At 41.4% G+C, this 16,891-nt stretch overlaps 1 protein-coding gene across 5 annotated transcripts in view; it reads right to left on the minus strand.

Annotated features, from left to right (window-relative positions):
* Positions 1-16,840, minus strand: part of LOC111865879 (ubiquitin-conjugating enzyme E2Q-like protein CG4502) — a 64,987-nt gene extending 48,147 nt beyond the window's left edge. For all 5 annotated transcript variants that reach the window (XM_023854297.2, XM_023854301.2, XM_023854295.2 and 2 more), the window contains exons 1-2: positions 16,141-16,840; positions 9,874-10,103 (exon numbers count right to left, since the gene is read on the minus strand). The gene's annotated coding sequence lies outside the window, so the exon portion shown is untranslated. The remainder of the gene's footprint in view (positions 1-9,873; positions 10,104-16,140) is intronic.
* Positions 16,841-16,891: the final 51 nt, after the last annotated feature.

Below are 16,891 nucleotides of genomic sequence, written 5' to 3' on the forward strand. Positions count from 1 at the left end.
AATATAATTATAAGTTTTATAAATTTAACTACGTCGGGTGAACCACAAGTTGTAAACCCGCCGGAAGCCAGAGTTGAGACACCGTACATTCTTTAGCCATCCGGTGTCAGTTGTACAGTCTATAAAAATTGCTGACAAATTAAGTGACGAAACGAGGCAAGTCTCGCCAACGCGCAGTTTGCTGACTTTAGGGGTTTTGCACGAGCAGCTTTTCGTGATGTTGAATGTTGAGGGGTTCAGACGGAAAGAGCCGCGAACACTCAGATTTTAGGAATAGCGCGGAACAGTCGCGTGGTAGGAAGGAGACGCGATAGAGTCAGATGTCTTCCTCTTTTGTGAGCGTGAGTACTTGCCCGTGTTCGGATCACTGATGATTGTCAACATATGATTCTGGTTCAATGATTTTGGTGAAACTGTTTTAGTATATAAACATTGGAGTGTAACCGAGTAATTCTGGATTTTTGAGTGATGGTTTAGATACCAGCATTTGGTTAATAATTAAGTTTGGATGGTAACCATTTATATTTATACTGGTATGTTGGTTTGAGGTTGTAGATAATGCTAATCATGTGAGTTTGGTAATTTAAAGAAATTTGAAAGTGCTCGTGCATTTCAATGTTTTGTTCGTCAACATTTATGCAATTGTTACATATAAAATGATAGAATTTTGTACGAAAAGGCGAATGATTTTGGCTCTCACATTTTTAGGATTGAATTTGTTGGTTCTTTTTGTGGAAAGTAACTGGACTCCGGGTAATGGCAGGAACCATGTAGCAGTAGTGGACAAGAATTCAAGTAATGAGAATAATTGCTGGTTGTATGAAGAGTCTGAAATAGTAGAAGCATGTCATCCGTGTACTGAGTTTGATGTTACAAGTAAAAGTGTTGGTTTGTGTCATGTAGGTTTAGCGTATTATGGACAGTTAAATGTAGGAATTTAAAACTAGGGGTTTAATTGAAGGTTTTGTGTGTATTGACAGGTTGTTTGTTGTAATGGTGTTTTATTTCATTATATATTACTTTATTGTTGTTGGTGAGTACTCGAATTATTTGTGGATCCCCCGAGTGAAGCATGTTTTCCACAGCTTAGGCTAAGAGATATCCACGGACGTCCGATAGTGGGTGAGTACAGTCGCTGACCCCTATCAGGGCACAACAAATTGGTGGTAGCGGTAAGGTTTATAAGAGAAATTTTAGTGTCGCAATCGTTGCGGCATAATACCAGTAACAATCGATTTTGTAAATTTTGTATCACTTTGGGCCGAGCGCAACATGTCTTTGCAATGTTCCACTATGGCATGTTTTTCATCGCCTGACAGCGCGTGCGGTACAAGCCGCCCAAATCCTCGGTCAAAATTTGATGCACAGTACTTTTTGGTATTCCCAAAAGCTCCTCGATGAGTCTTTCAGAAACACATCTGTCTGATACAAGGATTTCGGTCACATTTCAACATTCTTTATTGCGACTTGTTCTCGGCTTTGATGCACATGGAGCTCCTGTAATGTCCTCCCTGCCGTCACGAAATGCAGCATACCATCGAAAAATGTTCGAGCGACTCAAGCAATCACCACCGTACACACGTTTCATCTTTTCGTACGCTTCTCCGGCTGTTTCCCCTAACTTCAAACAAAATTTTATGTTGGCTCTCTGTTCAACCGCCATTTTCCGACGAGCGTCAGAACAGTACTGTTATATTCAAGGTCAAAACACATGATGCAGCGTTGCTTGCGCTTTGAAATTATAGACAGCCGCAGCTGAAACTTTAAGAATTTTAACGCCGCAACTCGCCAGCAGATGGCATTGCAGGGCAAAATGTAAAAAAATGAGTCTTAACGGATCCTGGACACACTGTCTAGTGTTCTCAGTCAGTGTCTTCACTGAACTGCTTGGTACCGTCTCCTTCGATTCAATTCCAAGCGAATCATTCACAAGGAATTTCTGCCAGAAGGTCGAACAGTGGATTCTGATTATTATCTCGGAGTCCTAAATCGTTTGTGGGCGAGAATTCTTCGAATTCGACCTAAATATCGAGAGCAAGATTCCTGGTCGCTCCTTCGCGACAATGCCCCACCTCACACATCGAAGATCGTGCACGATTTTTTTTTTTTTTTGGCCAGAAAAGGGATCACAGTCCTTGATCATCCTCCGTATTCGCCAGATTTGGCTCCAGCAGATTTCTGGTTGTTCCCAAAAGTTAAGTTGGCGATGACAGAAGACCGTCACGACACCATCCAGGACATCCAAACGGAATGTACCGCAGTTTTAAATGCGATTCCACAAAAGGAGTACAGTAACTGTTTTTGAAAACTTTTCAATTGATTACAGCTATTTATTGATTCAGAAGGAGACTATTTTGAATAAAAAGAGTGAAATTTTGAAAATAATTCACGTCTTTTATTTTTAATGACCACAGTCCTAACAGAACTTGGACACACTGTGTAGATCTAATGGAAGTGTGCCGTAAAGAAGTGCACTGAATGCAGCGGGATCAGAACATGGTCCAACACGAGCTTTAGTGAACATTCAGGTTCGATCAGATCAGGGAGATTCTTAAGTATCTGCCAGCATTTCAAAGAACTATAGATTCGTACACTTTTAAGCTGTACTGTTCACTTTGCATGGATGGGGTTCCAGGCCAGAGCCAAATTCTTAAATAAGAAATGGGCTGTAAGTACAATAAAATGCCGACTTATGGGATGTGTCACCGTGTAGTTCTTGTGTAAACAGACGTTCCTCCGAAACGTAGGTTTACACCAGCTATACACGGAGCCACATCCCAGAAGACGGCATTCTTCATAGTTACCACCGTGGAAACCTCAAATTTTACATAGTTATATGTAGGTCTGTAGGATTTGAGGTTCTCAGAGCCTCCATTTTCGTGGTCCAATAAACAAAGCAAGATAACGGCGTGAGATGGAGTGGAGTCGATATGTTCTTCCGAAACGGCTGTTGACTTTCAACGGACTACATTGCGTTATATTCAGAAGATAGTACTCTTGTGTAGGTTTGCTCGATACCATGCGAAATATTGCTCCTGTGTCACAAAAAAAGGAGAGAATGTTATTTTTTAACCTGAAAGGTTATTGTGAATTGACAATGAATTCCTCCCAGGTTTCTTGAATAATGTTTCGTCATTAATTTGTTAACTTGTGTTCTAATGAATTTAGGCTTGTATCTATTCTTCAAATGAATTCTTTGTCAAGTTGTTTTCGTTGTAATTAAGCACAGGGACAACAATTGCCTCCGTCCCCATAGTCGCTCCCTATATCGGCTTCTTGACCGCCTCTGTGGTCTAGTAGTCAGAGTTCCTGCCTACAGATCCAGAGGTCCCGGGTTCGATTCCAGGCATTACCATATTTTCGGAGAAGAAGTAGGTCTGGAACTGGGTTCACTCAGCCTCGAGAGGATAATTGAGGAGCTGTTTAATGGAAATAGCTGTTCCGGTCTAGAAAACCGAGATTAACGGCCGTGGGAATCCGTTGAGCTGAACACGTAACACCCTCTACACGCAAAAGTTGGCAATAACTTCGCCGACAAGCGGCGGTCGCTCGGTCGCTATAGTTCATTGGCGGACTACAGGCCACGAAGTTTATTTTTCTTTTGTTTTTGTTTGACAACAATGGCCTCGATCTCCATAATCGTCCCTTGTATCGGCTTCTTTCACTTCAGCTTAATTTTAAAAGAAAAAACTTGAAAACACACATAGACAAGCCTGTTTGCTAGTCGAAATTGGAACCCGAGCATTAATACGGCAGAAGTCCCTCCAGAGAAAAAAAGAAGAGAATTTTGTTGTTTTCATCATCTTACCCATCTTATATTGAACTTGTGAATTCAGGCATACATTTGTTTCGTGCTTAGGGTGCATGATAGTTAAAGCCCGAATACAAATTGAGTTATGGTAGAGTTCAAGGTCGAGTCAATCTATGTGCACAGATCCTCAACCCACGTCCTCCTTGTCGTTTAATAAATTTTTACTTGATGGTGGGTCTTGCGACATTAACGATTCATGCTCCTTACAATGACGTAGGGGCATTGTAACGTCAGCGGCGCAATATATCTAAATCTAAAAATGCCCAGAATTATTCTTAACCTTAAAAATAAATATTGACTCCATCATTGGTTAGACAAAATTCATGCCTCATACTGCATTCTATTTCCTCACCCATGTTTCTATATTCTACATTCAAGTTGTTACTTCATAGTCCTATTTTTCAATTCTGGTATAATTCGTGTTCGAGAAGTACAAGGTTCAAATTCCGCAAGGGCATTGGCGCTTATGACTTAAAGTTTCCACGATATTCCTCGCTCATCTACCCTGATGAATAGCCGATAATACATATAAATATGCCACGACTGCCTTTTCCCTGATCATTTGAAATATATTTTATGCTTTCATTTTGCTTCAGAAGACGGACTTCTGTAATGCATAGTCGGGTTCACATGTCGACCGCATGATCGGCTTCTCTGCGTAAGGGTTTTCAAATTTCTTCTGTTTCTCCAGGCAAATGTCGAGATAAAACCTTCAAATATGTCATAAGTTCTTTCTCCCACGAACTTTCCATTTCATTCCTCTCAAAGGTCCAGAAAAGTAAGTTATGTTGCTCTTGTAAGTTTTGAGGTTTTCACGGCGATGACTATGAAGAAAGTCGTCTTCTGGGGTTAGGCGCCGTGTATTCTTCGTTTTGGCCGACGTTTCGGAGGACCGTATCGTCTCCATCTTCAGAGCAGTTGAATGGCTTGGAATGCAGAGAGCAGTAGCTGTAGTGATGCCATGGTCTCTGCATCTAAGGAGGAAGGGAAGGTTGCACAGTAGCTCGGACTTCTTGGTACGCAGCGTCTCGAGTCTACGAATGTGTCGATGGGTAGCCTCCCCATACAGGAATACTATGTAAGTTTTGAGGTTTCTCACGGCGATGACTATGAAAAAAGTCGTCTTCTGAGTTTAGGCGCCGTTCTTCTTATGTTGCTCTTGTCCACGGTATAATTATGCTTTATACATACATTTCCATGGAGTAGAGCCGTTCTTGAGAAGCTAATAGTCGTCCAGCTAGTCAAGAACTCCATTTCCTTTTATGGAATCCGAAATTTCATTGCTATATTAAAGAGCAGGTGTCATATCTATGAGGGGCAGTCAAATGAAAACTGATCAGAAGCCAAAACATATTAAAGAACATTTCTTACCTCAAAAGTAATCTCCAAAACTGTTAATACATTTATCTCACTGGGAGATAAGGTGGTCAGTCCCATCCTTGAAAAAGCTTGTGGGCTGCCTACGGAACCACAACTTTACCCAGTCACACACGTCTTCGTCCGATGCAAACCGATGTCCACGAATGTCTCTCTTCGGGTCTCCAAAAATGTGAAAATCACATGGGCAGAGATCTGGGCTGTAGGGGGGATGCTGAAGCACTTCCCAACCAAATCTCTGTAGCGCATTACTCACAGAGTTGGGAGTGTGGGGGTGCGCATTATCATGAAGAAGGATAATGCCGTTCGATAGCATTCCAGGGCGTTTTGACTTTATGGCACGTCTCAGTTTCTGCAAAGTGTTTTTCATAGCGCGGTGCACTGATTGTGGCCCCATGCTCGAGAAATTCGACAAGCAGAGGTCTCTTTCAGTCGAAGAAGAACGTCATCACCACTTTACTGGAACTTGTATGTACGTACGGCTTTGGATTTCTTCGGTGGGGGAGAATTCATTTGTTTCCACTGTTGGCTCTGCCGTTTGCTCATGGGTTCAAAATGGTAGCACCAAGTTTCGTCCACAGTGGCAATACAGGACAGAAAAGCATACTCTTCCTCATGGTATCGTTGCAAGTGACCCAGTGATGCAGCCATTCTCTGAGTCTTCTGTTCCTCCGTGAGTTGGTGTGGAATCAACTGCGCGCAGATTTTGTGGTGTGTACGGAACTGTGACTTATTCCCATCAAAAGAACAATTTCTTCCACAGTGGTCCATCGGTTTGCCCGGATATGACCATCCAACGCAGCAATAACATCAGGACTGATGACTGGATAAAAATTGCCGTTTTGGTTTTGGAAACTTACTTGAAGTGCCCGTATGTTTGGAACGAAAACGTTCATAATAACAGGTCACCGACTTCGGACGGAGAAGCCTGAAATTCGAAATATGAATAAAATCCGAACATATTGTCACGTGCTAGAGACTGGTTATGGGATTTGGATTGATAACTGGATTTACTGAAAGCTTGTAAATCGTAACTAAAAATAATTATAACCGTCTCACTAATTTATGCACGCTATCTATACTCCAACTGTATCCTGTCGTCACGACTTTTTGCCAAGTAACGGTTGCTAACAATGGAAATTCTCACGGCCAACCACGAATTTCCACTGCTCATTTGCAACTCACGAATCCTAACCGCCGACTCTGATCTCCGACTAACTTAAGTAGAAGTCAAAGTTTTTTCTTTTATTGCTAGTGGGGTGGGACTAAGTCCCTTGTACCGCGGCCACTTCTGGCCTATTGTACCAGCCCCAGATGATAGGTGAGGGTGATTGTGGAGCAATTGATTGAATGAAGATTGGCAGGGGAGACCGAAGTACTCGGAGAAAACCTGCCTCAGCGCCACTTTGTGCACCACAAATCCCACTTGACTAGACCCGGGATCGAACCCGGGCCGCCGAGGTGGGAAGCCAGCGACTAACAGCTTGAGCAATGGCGAGGCCAGAAGTCAAAGTTACTTTGCGACTGGCGGTTTACCGCCAAACTATTCGTCTTGGCACCAAGCACCTTGAGGCTCATGACAACATATTTTATTTTTAACAGAACCCTTTCGACCATAGTCCTTTTGTGACATCCTCTCTGAAGAGAGGATGGGTTTCTCTCTTATGAATATGCTTGGTCTTTTGTCAAGTTTACATATTACACATATAACATGTTATTGAAAATTCTTCATTTTGCACTATATACAAATTCTCTGTCAGTCCAGGCTTTGCAAAGAACATGCCTATCTTACGTATCTTGTGCTATAACGGTATCTTAGTCACTTAACGGTCGTAACCTTGACCACCACCAAGTTTAAGCCTCTCATTCAAAAGTCAAAGTCAAAGTCATATTGCGACTGACGGTCAGTCAGTCAGTCAGTAAGTCTTCAGATATTATTTATTACCGTTTGACAATTAAGGTTATATTTTTGTGGGGTGCCCTCTCTGACGAGAGGACGGGTCTGTCTTTTGCATATGCTGCTGGCACTTGCCAGGGGGTCTTTCTCGGGTCCGAGTCCCTTGAGACTCGCTACCATATTTTACTGTCTCAGATTTGGGACTTCCCTTTTCGTCGCCTCCTACGCAAGGTCACGGTGGAGGTATTCGACCCCGCCTCCACACGGTGTAAGCCTCCTATTTCCCGTAGGTCCTCGTTATATGGCTTTGGCGAGGACCACACATAAAACACCGTTTTTAGCAGTTCCTTTATTGTTCCGTATAGTTTCATTGCCCTTCCTGTTCCATTATTCCTGCTTTCGGCCGTCATATCACAACATATGCCTCTATATATCGTATTTACGCATGTATAGGCCGCACATTTTTTGCCAAAAATTCAAGATGAAAACTGGGGTGCGGCTTATATTCGAAATATTCGAAATCACACTTCATTTAAAAAAAATTATATTCATAATTAGTAATACAGAGTGTTCTACTCCTGAAATAATATTCCAAGAAAATTATTTTTTCTATAATTTCTGTCTGAAAATTGTGCTGCGGCCTATACATGCGTAAATACGGTAACTTATTTAGCGTCCTAGCAACAAGGTAGCAGATGGGATAGAAGGAAATACGTTAGCTGGAAAGATTTTTCGTAATGTAAAATTGTTTGCCTTTATAATAATCACATGTTAACATCACATCAATAAGGAAGTCCATATTTGGGATCCGTGAAACGTTTCGTGTTTTATTATATTAAAAACCGCCATTGGGATAAAATGTGTAATTTTGTTCCAAAAGGCAAGTGTTTAAAAAATGTGAAAGTTATAAGACTATAATGCAGGAACAAATTAATATTCAATTAATAACACTGGGGTCTCGGGTTCGAATCCCATTCGAGGCATGGCTGTCTGTGTGCGTTTGTTTTGTGTTTGTGCTGTTCTGTGTGTAGGTAGCGGCCTTGCGAGGGGCCGATCCGCCGTCCAAGGAGTCCTAATGACTGTATATAAAAAAGTAAGTAAAGCTATCCCTGTAACATGCCGTGAAGGCCCATAGGGTTGTGAGACGTTGAGGGTCCCACACTCTCTAGACAATTGGCTCAAAGATGGCGGTAAGGTTGTCAGCCTTACGCGCCGGCCGCGTTTTGTTCCCCAGGAAAATTATTAAATTAATTCCTGGTACTCTTTTCTGTTAGAGGCTGAGTAGACCCCAGGGCCTAGTGCGGCTGGAAGGATTAGGTCAACTGAAAAAAATCCAATGACCTCATCGGGACTTGACCCCGCGACCTTCCGGCTTGTAGTATAGCCCCTCAACCAACTACGCGTGTCCCCAATGACTGTATATAAGATTAGGAAACTGAAAAGTCGGCCATTGCCCAACAAAGGGCTGTAGAGCCCTTGATGAATGAACGAATGAATAGCGGGTCTCCGTCTATTGCTGACGGACCAGTAGCAGCAATAAAGTAGGTTCACTTAATGTCAGTGAGTTTATCAATTGTGTGGATATTGGCCTAGCTTTAGTAATAAGAGACACAGACGAACGATGACGTTGGACAATACTGCAGAAGCTCGATTTCTGTAGGAGATACGACTTTCCTGTTAGATACAGAAGAAAGTGCTGCGAAGCATATGCATGAAGAACTCTGGGCACAGAAATAAGCAGAGTAATATTTCTAGAAACATGGGTCAACAGTGACATGGAAGGACAACAAGACTCGATCGGCAAGCAATTAAGCGCATTGATAGAAGAAAAATGGCGAACGCAAGAGACTGGGAAGTGACGGATGGCTGCCACAAGGGGCCATGGCCATAAAGATATTTTATAGAAACAACATTTAACATTAGAACTACAGTGGATTTAAACAAATTTTGGTAAACTATTTTAAATCTATTTAGTCCAAAAACGATGCATATGTTAATACACTGTGGGTCATAACTACAATACGAAGATGCCCATAAACTGACACTAGAAGTTTAGCGTAAATTATCGCCTAAGTGACACACTGAAGAGTCTCTTGAAGATCATGAAATCTTCCACGGCTATCAGCCATGTCAGTTAGCTAAAAAGTGGCCTACTTTTTTGGGACGCTGATGATAGGAACAGAGGTGGTCCATGAAACGTCGGTTATTTTTAGTTGACACAGCTGATAGCCCTAGAAACTTCAGCTCTCTCAGTCGTAGAAGAAGTCAGAATTCCGAAACGTGTCGAGCTTATAAAAGAATTGATCATAAAACAAAAATTTGGGATGAAAATAGAAACCATCCAGTTAGTCTCGTGTACTTATATTAAGGTAAATGCAGTAACGTAAGTAAAACTAAGCCTAATTCATTCATTTTCATTCATACCGTCACGTTCTGGGTGACAAGTGTTCCGACCTGATTCCTCTCTTAGTAGCCCTACAAATTAAATCCTGTTCAACATCACTTTCCGTGTACGTTTTGTTTGCCAGATAAACGAAAATTTTATATACGAATATGTTATCCTCATCCATGGTAAAGATAAACAGAATATAACTGAAGAATGACAGCCACGCTACCGTAAAGTACGCAACATCTGTTACAAAATTTAGGAAATTGATTCCATTTCTCAAGCATTGTTTTGTAACCATTTCTTTGCTGACAATGACCAACGAGAAATGACAGACACACATCAAGAACTGCATCGTTTGATTGCCGTACTGTATCTACATAAGGTAATACCAAAACTTACCAGTTAAGCCGTGCAAGTCAAAGGGGGCGTCCCAGTCGTGTCAAGGAGGATAGGAAAACAGGTAGCTGAACGGCCGCCCGCTTGTCTTGACGTCCCATATCCGTCTGTGGAGTAGAGCCGCACAGAGCAGACAATGCGCAGGGCCCCCAGCTGGCGATCAATGTTAGCTGCGAACCCCGGCTGATGCTGCATGCAACAAAGCTATGGACCTCCTACGCAGACGTTCTGAGCTGTTACGAAACACAACATCAAAGTACTGCCTAGATTTAACGACGTCTTATCAATTACGTAATTAAACCAACCAACTTAACAAGTAACCGACAAATCGTAACTAACTCCTACAGCAGGGCGCGCCATAGCTCAAGCGGTTAGTCATTGGCTTCCCACCGCGGTGGCCCGGGTTCGATCCCGGGTCTGGTCAAGTGGGATTTGTGGTGGAGAAAGTGGCGCTGGGGCAGGTTTTCTCCGAGTACTTCGGTTTCCCCTGCCAATCTTCATCCCACCAATTGCTCCACAATCACCCTCACCTATCATCTGGGGCTGGTACAATAGGCCAGAAGTGGCCGCAGTGCAAGGGACTTAGTCCCACCCCACTAGCAATAAAAGAAATCTCCTGCAGCACAGACCTTGATAAACTCACTCAGCTAGTCATAAATTTCCCGCCTTTTGTGAAACCCGACTGTTCATTAGCAGCCCGCCACTGAATTATTAGAGGAATCAAGTCCGCATACTTACATCCCATTTCTTTAAGATTTATTTTAATACAGCTAGTCTAAAGTCAGTTTAATTAAAAGGGGGGATCATTTCTTTCGCATCTTCACTCTACACCCCACTCCTACTTCCTTTTATCTCGTTCCTTCGTTTCTCCGTTATAATAATGGATTGGGTTACGTTCTCCTGATGACACAGTTTCCAATACACACATTCATTACGGGGTGGAAACGGCATTAATATACATGCACAGTCAGGTACTGTCTGCCATTATTTATATATATCCTAAGTCTCCTAAGGGACTTTTCCTTTCAGGCGTGCCAACAAAAATTCAGTAGTAACTAACCAACTGATCGACTCATTTACAAAGAGATTTTCTCGAAGGTGCGCTGTCCGTTGTGTCAGTGAAAGTCCCATCCGTTTTAGCAGAGCAAGAACTGAAGATTTGCAATAAGAAATTTTATTTTTTTGGCTTGCCTCGAATAAACTTCGTACTAAATGATTTTACGCGTCGGTTATTTTGAAAATAGAGCATGTGTATCTCAGATACATTCTTTACGATTCTTCCTGGAATTTCATATAGACAAAAACATGCTGTAAACCTACTAACATGACACAGCAAACAAATGCTCTCTTGCTTATTTAGTTAAATAGACACTATGCTGAAAAAAATGTTCAAATCAAAGTCGCCGAAACTGAAAACGTTTTGGAATTTGAATAGTCGATGCCAGGGGTCAGGGTATCCCCTCCTCCCCGAACGCTAGTTCAAGCAACAAAGAGACAGGGACAGACGACCGGCCGGGGTTCAAATCCTGACAGTGATATCTGCAGTGGTCTCCCCACCACGTCTAGATCTCGCTTCACCGCCAGCCTCCTAACCACTTGGAACCGGCACTCGTATGCAAGGCGTGGAGCTTTACTTCTAAACACGAACGCGTGTTGGAGAAGTCGTGCCTCTTTGCCCGTTCGAACGTTTCACATTTTAAATTACTTAGTGGATTTCGATAAAATCCGGTACTGTTGGTCTACACCAAAATTTGTCGAACCTAATTTTGATTTGAATACAACTTATTGAATTCAAAAGAATAAGAAGAAGAAAATGGGGGGGGGAGCATCGCGCAAAAGAAAGGCATGTCTATGAACTGAAATTAAACTTGACTATGAAGATCAGACTTATTTCTTACGGGATCTGATACCGCCTAATTTTGGTAGATTGGTACCGATCTTTCGAAACAAGCGCTACCTCCATCTTTTTGTGCCTTGAAATGAAGGGAGCAAGTTACTCCAAAACTTTTTTACCTATCCACCGAATTACATTGCGGGACATCCAAGGTGTCAGTTCGAAATCAAATTCACCGGATCACTTCCTGCGTGGACTCCCATATACAAAATTTCGTCAAAATCTGTGAAGTTGTAGTCGAAACATGGTCGGACGGACAGGCAGACAGTCTCCTCACATTCACAGGCGGAAAAGCCCATTGAAATTCAACAGGGACTCTTTTCTTTAGTATCCACATCCTCATTCACCCCGGCTGTTGCATTTCCTTTATCTTATTCCTTCCTTTCTCTGTTAAGTCGATACATCTAAGTACATCTTATAGTTCCAGCAGCACATGTTAGAGCACAGTGCTGCCGCAAGTGGTCAGTACGTGAAATGTACTGCAGCGTGACATGAATACAGGTATATGATCGTAATGTACCGCCTACTCTCTCTATACGATAAAACCGTAATGTTGCTGCGTGACATTGTACGTGTAGTAACACATTAGAATGATAAAGCTCTGTTTACAGGCAGTACAATTCTGCTCCCAGACGGATCTGTCACCAAGTCCTGACAGGTATTTCTCTGCCATCCGATGTCACTTTCACGAAATATGCATATCTAAAAGAGCTTAAAATGGTAACACTGTGTCCCGATAGGGCGCTGCACGGTCTGATGATGGGTAGTAGTACGATTATGCTTAATGGAGGATTTATCAGCGGGTGTTTTATCACCAGATGTCACTTTCATAAAAAAAAATCGCATTTAAAAAGCTTCTTAAAATCTGAATTTTGTGTTTTTTCAATACTAGATGCTATTATTGGTTTGTGAAAAAGGCAAACAAACCAGACTGCTGATTAGACAATACGGTTGATGCTATGGCCTTTACACGCTCTCGCTTACGTCATAGCATAAGAATCCGCGATGAGAATCAATCCCAATCAGATTGAGTCTGCGCCATGTTTCCCCGATAAACGCGATGGAAAAATTGACTGCTGTGATGTACCAATGTCCTCCCCTTCTGCGTATCGTCGACGTCATATTCGGATAACTGATAAACATAGATGACGTCCGTTGAAGTGTTCTGTTGGCTCCTCAGAGCGATGAGGTAGTACACTCTGAATGAATGGTCTCTACGGAAAATAACACTAGACAAATGGCAATAGATAACGATACGATGTAGGAAGACGGTGCTAACATCAGCCAGAATATCTGGCCACTGTAACTCAAATTTAGACTGCACATACTGAGGGCAGTGCGGTTGTTTCAGGACGTATCAAAGATGGACTTCGTAATAATTTTTTTTTTATTTTGTGGGGTGGGCCCACTTAAGACGTCGGCCACTAATTAGCCTATTATACCAGCCCTGGATGATAAAACAGTATGGTACATTTGTTGGAATGGCACGGTAACCAAGGTACTTGAAAAAATATCCCAGTGCCACATTGTTTACCACAAATCCCATGACCTGATCTATGATCGAACCCGGGCTGATATGGTGGATAGCCAGTGACTAACCACTTAAACTATGGTAGAGCCGACTTTGTACTGTTCCACCAATTATCAGCAAGACAGGTGTATCTTGTAGGAGTAACAACTTGCTGGGGTGGGGGGGTACAACTTCCAGTCACCCTAAGCACCTGGATCACTATTAAGCCAAACATATACTCATATTGTTCTGTCAAGTGTTGACAAGAAATCTCTCAGGAGAAACTACCATTATCCAGTGTATGTAATAAACAGAGAGGGGCACAATCACGACTATCAAATTGTTTGAATCGTACCCTGCAAATGAAAACCGTATGATTCTGTTTGCTTGCTTCATTTGGATTTCACATTATAACTTCAGAATACAGTTCTTATCCTCTCGGTGTTTGTCGGCAGAAGAAGTAAACAGGAGGTCTTGCATAGTGATATTTCCATTTCAAACAATAAAAACAAATGTTTATACTGTTTACAGAAGTGGTTCCAGGCTAGTGAGTGCCCCCCTCCCTGGTGTGCGCCTGAGACCACGGGAAAAAATCAAACTTTAATGTCAAATTCAGCTTCTATACTCCTTTACTTTTGGCTATATTTAATCATCTCTTTCACAATCACATACTGGAACTGATAATCAGATCATTAAAGAGAACTGCAGTGGTTAAATTTCAGCATTTGTTAACATTATTTATCAGCAAAATGCATAGCATCTTCATTTTAAAACCTTAATTTTTACTTATATTTTTCAGACAAGGCCTTAGGAACCCCAGAAGACAGAATGTTTTCCCTGGAACTTCACTAGACATTACAGGACTTAAGGTTCTCAGAGCAGTGGTTATTAAGAGTTCTATCTTCTGGGATGTAATAACATGCAGTCCAGTGAAAGTCAACCAGCATGACAGATGAACACCCCATCTCCATCTTCAGGGCTGAAGGTGGAAGTAATATGATTTTCTGAAATACTGGTTGACTTTCACCAGACTATACAGCATCACAGCCCAGAAGACAGAATTTGTGACTAAACAATTTCTTGTTCTCTGGTATTTGCTACTATAGTATTTGTCAAGTTGATACTGTTTTTATTTCAGACACAACTTAAAGAGGATTAAGCAGTTTTCACTAATGCAGACACATGATGGGGCCACCTATAAGGAAATAACGTGTGTGTGCATGTGCGTGTGTATATTTTGGCATGGAGCACAAATCAGTGGAGTGGAGTACCAAATAACCAACTTATTCTGGCTACTCTCTTGTAACTGTACTTCAGGAAGGCAGCCTGTAGGCAGTCACTATACTGATTCAGTTATCTCAGCTCACCTCTTGTGACTGAACTCTGATTATATGCCAGTAGCCAGTCACTATAATGACTGAGCTGCCTTGAACCATCTCTTTTAATTGAACTCCAGCTGTTCAGCTCATAGACAGTCTCCACACTGACTGCACAACTACAGAAAACCAAATCAATAAAGAATCTAGATCTGCAAACTGATAATCAAGTTGTGTCACACACAACGCATAGGAAACATCTGACCATAAGCCTATACAACCTCAAGCTGACATCTCCCATCATCGGGATGAATTAACAAGGAGGAGCCTAACATTTTACTTCAAATGTTTTAAACTTTTAAATATTTTAACATTGACGGTTTAATTTGAGGGCAATTTCGGATGGAATGCGAGAGTTGAACGTGCATTCAATATTCCTAGCAAGTGTTGTGCTTTTACACATCGACATTTGTAGCAGCGTCCACGCAGCATATATACTGTGTACATTTAAACAATGCCAGTGTTTTCATGTGTTTGTAATATGTGCCTCTGATGATGGTTTTATTAAACCGAAACATGTAAGGCAAATGTGATAAAGAAGTGACCTAAAAACATTGTTACACTCGACGAACTTTCTACTGACTTTGTGATTGATAGTGTAACAGACCAAAAATGAAGCAATTCAAAATTATATTAGACTATCTGCCTGCGATAACTACATTTCATTTCCATCTTCTAAATTCTTTCGGTGCTTTCACTGTCACTTTTGAAAAGTTTCACTACACTATTGAAAACAAGATATCAGCAGATACAGGAAACCCCTAAGTAAGTACCTGTGTACCCAAACCTGTAGTTGTTCATAAAAATGTACCTTAATAGAAAAAATTAACACTGCAGAGATAGGGCTTAACATTTCTCCTGAAACAGCATGCATGTCCTTGTTTGAAAATGAATGAATGTGATTTTCCTATTTTGCTAGACATGGTACCTAGACCAATGTAAATGCATACGGACAACCCTAGTGTGATATATGCCACAAAAATGTGTTTTCCAAAAACAGTAATCTTGTAAAATGATCATTTTTTACATAAGAAATAAAAGTAAATGCCATAATAGTCAGAACAGAATAAGGATGGCCTGACAATTCATATAAAACCATGATCACTGACTGCCATACAGATGATTATACTGCAAGTTGAAAAAAATCGTTATTAAATACAAATAGTAAAAATTAAATATACACTACTGACACAATTTACTTTCAAGTGTTACAGTATGTGCATTAACACAAAACCTGCCACACATTTCCAATGGCAGGAAACTGGTTTCCCTATCAGGAACCATATGCACAATTTCATCGGACGGGATATGGATATTATTTATGAGTAGTTCTCATCACATCATAACACATAGGCATGAGAGAGAGAGCATCATATCATAACACACATACATGAGAGAGAGAGAGGAGTAAAAAAGAAGATAAAAGGGGAGGAAGATGAGGTAGAAGAAAATTAAGAAAAATAATGAAAAATATTTATTACACCACTCACATATATTTTATGGCTTTAAGCTTCCATGAAAATGGTCACAGCCAAAACTTTCTCTGGCAATCATTGAATGAATCTGCTCACTGTAACCACAGTAGCCGGTGCCGGGACAGCCAAGAGCACACTGAGGGTATAAATACAATGTGCAGTAGCATCAGTCCCTGAAACACTGGACTCTTATTTTTACACAGTTGATAGCACAAGAAGACTTAATTCCATATTTTTAACTTTCAACAAATCCCTAATATGTAGGTATTCCTGACGACTTGGGCCCAAAAGGGATAAGAAAATGATTTCTGGTCATGTAGAAAATGGTCATTCCCACCGATGGTGTCTTCATCTTATTGTGGTGGTGGAGTTTTGAGTGCTTCTGAAATCCTGAGAGCTATGCCAGCGGTAGCATAGCTAGTGGTAGGGTCACACATGCCAGACAGGTCAAAGACCAAGAGCCAGATGAAGAGGGATACCCTGATCCTCCAGGTTGGGGGTTGGGCGTGAAGCTAACAACCTCACACGCTAAAAAATAAATTGTTCAGAAACCAGACAAGCAGCCTCGGATGCAGGACTGAACAGAAATTGACATCAACGAAGGAGCTGAGATTGTTGGAGGTTGTACATGATGATCTCTGTAAAATGAAAGTGAAAGAATGGGGAGGAAAGATGAATAATAGAGAAGAATGGAGGCAGATTGTTCAAGATCCCTGTAAAATGAAAGTGAAAGAATGGGGAGGAAAGATGAATAATAGAGAAGAAT

Source organism: Cryptotermes secundus, unplaced genomic scaffold, assembly GCF_002891405.2.
Source record: "Cryptotermes secundus unplaced genomic scaffold, Csec_1.0 scaffold1467, whole genome shotgun sequence".
NCBI classification, from domain to species: domain Eukaryota; kingdom Metazoa; phylum Arthropoda; class Insecta; order Blattodea; family Kalotermitidae; genus Cryptotermes; species Cryptotermes secundus.